This window comes from Citrus sinensis, chromosome 9 (assembly GCF_022201045.2).
Source record: "Citrus sinensis cultivar Valencia sweet orange chromosome 9, DVS_A1.0, whole genome shotgun sequence".
Classification (NCBI taxonomy): domain Eukaryota; kingdom Viridiplantae; phylum Streptophyta; class Magnoliopsida; order Sapindales; family Rutaceae; genus Citrus; species Citrus sinensis.
The window spans coordinates 12292335-12296609 of NC_068564.1; the positions used below are offsets into that span (position 1 = coordinate 12292335).

The 4275-nt window shown below is 31.6% G+C and overlaps 1 long non-coding RNA gene across 1 annotated transcript; it reads left to right on the forward strand.

The window, feature by feature from the left end:
* The first annotated feature begins 280 nt into the window (after nt 1–280).
* Nucleotides 281–2054, forward strand: LOC127900003 (uncharacterized). The gene is made up of 2 exons (XR_008051908.1): nt 281–768; nt 1727–2054. It is a non-coding gene; the product is annotated as an uncharacterized LOC127900003 (long non-coding RNA).
* The last annotated feature ends 2221 nt before the right edge of the window (nt 2055–4275 follow it).

The following is a 4275-nucleotide window of genomic DNA, read 5'->3' on the forward strand; positions in this document are numbered from 1 at the left end:
CAGTACACGATATAGATTTATGAATGTTTATGTGCTAAGTGCTATGTCAAAATAACACATGACAGCCATTCATCTAGTAAGTACCTAGAGTACATTAGCAGTAGTTACCAAAAGATCCTTTCTACGTGGAACAAAACTTCTATTACTAGCTACTATAGAAAATTCTGCATTCCCAAACTGTTCAAGACGGGATAATTCAAGAATTATTAATAGACATATGATCTTCACTGTCATCCAAAGATGACATTAATAAAACATGTGTTTATTAATAATTCTTAAATGGGTCTAAATTTTCAATGCACATACTAAAATAATTAAATATATATAAAAGATGAAACTTGAACATAAACATTCATAAATCCCTACAATTTATTCCAAACAACAATTCCAATTGAATACCATATCATTTACAACTATTATGAATTATTCATAATATAAGAACCTGCAGGTGAACAATGAGTTGTATTTATATATAAAATCACATAACGCAAGCCACCTACAAGTCAAGAGTAAAACGCATTAGCAACCTCACTTTTTTCTCAGAAACTGAAAGTTTCTGCAAATTCAACAGATAGAAAAATTAATTAAATACCTTCGCTTCGGCCAGATGAAAATTGATAGAGATAACAAGTTGGCTTTTTATACCGTTCCCCTTAGGCGGCACCAAATGTTGATGCTGAAATCCAGTTGAGTTGATTAGCGGTGCCTAAATGGATGAACTTGCTCAAACGAGGAAGCCAATGGCTAAATGGAATGCCGCCTGTGAAGGTTTTCACTTATTTATCTTTGCAGTGTTCTAATTCACTTATTTATCTTTGCAGTGTTCTAAGTAAATGTTCATTAGAATTTAAATTACAATTGGCATGATGATTAGCTTATCGAAAATGAGATGTTTGGAAATTCTTCACTAACATGCATGATATCCTTGATGAAAGAACTGAATATTATATTTTGGAATTCATTGAAAATATTTTCTTATAAAATCAGCTTGCTAGAACGGGCTTCGTTCATAATTGATTGAGCAAGATTACATTCTATTACACTTGCAAATAAATTTATTTTATATTTGCCCACCACATGCTTGGCATAATGTCTTAAATAAGTAACAATTAGCTTTGTTCTGGCTTCTTAGATTCATAACGTCGTTGCCATCATTATTTTGGTTACATATTTGTATTCTCGTTGCATTGGACTCTAGACATAAAGTCTGCCCAAAAGAATAATTGGTTTGCAGCATTATCAATGTTCAGGTTCTTAAATAAAGGTTACTCATATAGTTAAACCTATTTGGTGACAAGCATAAAAAATCCATGCATCTTTGGTTTCTTCAGGGTATTTTCTGCTAGTTTTACACCCAATAATTCGACCACGTAGCTCATTTTCGTGTGAAGAATATGCAGGGAATTCTATTATGCAATTCCACTGCAAGATAGTACAGAATTCTTAGAACTCAAACAAGGTCACTTGTTCTAAAATCAAGATTTTATTTTATTCTTCAAATCTGTTTATTGACTTTTAAGGCAGATTGGGTTTTTAAGTCATCATCATTAGCCATTTTTTGATACGACGATTATATATTCCATCATATATAATGATATGACTTTGTTTAATGGTTTAAACTACCATCTCTTTTGTGATTACATATACTAAAATGCTATTATTAATTTATAAATTAAATTTCAATATTCATAGCAATAATAAATAGTACTATATGGACCTTTAGCAGAGGACTTTTAATGGAGCACAAAGGATGCTTATCCATAAAAAAAACCTAGATGCATAAATAAATGATTAGAAGCATCAGTCATAAATGGCTAGAAGCCCTGCCATTGTGTTTGATTTTGTGAGCTACTTTGTGGATAATTTATAAGTTGCAGTTTGGTTTGAGTTGTTTCGTGACGATGATGACTTTAGACACTTGAACATTAGACTCGCTGCTATTTAACCTATGTTTTCGAATCACATAATTCCTAGTGAATGATATCACATCTATAATTTATGTCTGTCGTCTATTTGACAAACTCTTATTTGAATGGCCAAGTCAATTTTTGATACATTTGCGTATGAGACAGGCTCACCTAGAAGGAGACATTGATGCTAAAGTTGCACGTTAATCGGGTCAGAAATTCTAACAAATTTTTGTCTTACTGTCTATATCAAAACATGCATTTGCTGCCTTTATTTGCGGGTATAGTATTTACCTACTAATAATTTACGAAATAGGGACGACTTTTACTTATCAAATTGATTGAGCTCGTATAAGGGCTAATGATATAACTTAATCAGCTTGATTTCTTGAAACTTACTCAATGTGAGAACAATTTATGAAAGGAGAGTTGTAGGCTAGCATTGAGAACCAAACAAAGTTTATAGATGAAATTTATTAATATTTTATAAGGCACAATAAAAAGCAAAGAGAATCGATAAAAGGTTAAAAGTCTTGAAACATGCTCTAAGTAAGGTATAAAACCTTAAACTGACAAGAGCTGTTTAAAGTTGCTTAACTCAGTACAAGGTTAAAAGCCTTAAAGCCTATTCCAAATAAGGCATAAGACCTTAAATTAATAAGAGTGGCTTAAAATTGCTTAAGTTAGTTAAAAGTTAAAAAAAAGCCTTAAAATTTGCTCAAGATAAGCATACATGCTTAAATTGATAAGAGTTGCTTAAAACAACTTAAGTTAGTAATAAAGGTTGTAAGCTCAAAATATCCTTGACGTGAGGAATAAAACTTAAAGTTCGCTCAACTCTTTTGCCCATGGCGAGGTTAATTTCAGCAACCCTGAGTCGACTCATAGAAGTAACCTCAAGGTCACTTTAAAATTATGTTGCAGCAGCGACTGCTGTTTTTTTTATCTACCCAATCAATCAAGAAAGTTTTTTATAAAGTTTCAAGTCTTTATTCGTTACACTCTCAACACTAGAAACTGGGGGACTAGTGTTTGAAGATAAAAAAAATTAATTAATAAAGAAAATGAAATTGTTAGTGGGATTTACTGAAGAGGACGTGCATTCCTCATTTTTCAACATCACCCATCTTACTTGTAAAAGGCAATGACCGAACTACCCTTACCAAAGCCTAGACATTCACTTATGTATTCAAAGGCCATTTTGGGGAGACGAGTATAAAAAATTATAAAGGATGGTGAGCAAAATGAGGAATGGGCTATCGGGAGTGGGGAAAATGGAGAATTTCAAACGGGAGTGGGGTTGCCTATGCTAACATTGCTACCTACTTCTTTGTTTTTTTTTTTTCTTTGAGGATTCAGCCAAGCTGAAAAAAAAATCCATTCTTCATATTGGTACTTGGTTTTTTTTTTGAGTTTTTGATCTCTGTTTTTATTTAAAAAAGAAATTATTTATTTTTATTCTGGTAAACCTATAAATTGATTTGAGCGTTAAAGGGTTATCGCTAAAAAAACTTTTGGCACCTCTTACTATTCTTTGTGATTTCAGGTTTTCTTAGGTTATTTGGTAATGGTCGAAGGGTGTTCTTAGTGTTTGGCAAGCTGCTTTCCCACCAAACAAATTTTATGCTGAGGCAAGGGTCTAGTATCGAGTCGCTAACCGACTCGATCGGATTTCGACATTAACAAAAATAATTTTATATAGTAAATTGAACTGTTAAACATTAATCAAGCTCTTTACATGAAGTATAACAATATCTAAAATCTTATCAATGCTGCATTTAATCAACAAATTCAAAAGCTAAATAGTAAATTTACTTATAATTGGGGAGAAAGAAAAAAAGAGCCGTTAGGAAATGTGAGGAAACAATTGTTCGTTCAAATCCTATGAATATAAAAGGACTATGAAAAAGCTTCGCCAATTAAATAAGTCATGGAAATAGAAATGAAGATAAAAATTCAAAAGGAAAGATAATCAAAACCCTATTCATTTTAGGTTTTCGAATCCCTAATTATTGTAATCGATTCAAACTCTAATTTTAGGTATACAAATGATTCAAATTAGGACTCAAAAGCACAATTAATTAACAGAGAATATGTAATTATGAGATTTAATTTCAGAGTTGTCAAATATGATGCAAACAGATAATGTAACTAAAATATTGAATTGGAAATAAAATGAATGCACAAGTGAAAATGATGAATAATGGAATTAGTTGTACACAAATAAGATGCTTAAATATGTTTAAACTTTAAATTCCAACAAGCTTTTTGCTTTCGGCTTCATTGGTAAGGACTTAATTGTGTGGCGTTCTGGCGGTTACAGTTTCGACGAGTTAAAGGCCAAACTTTTTTTTTTATTTTAGAGTAC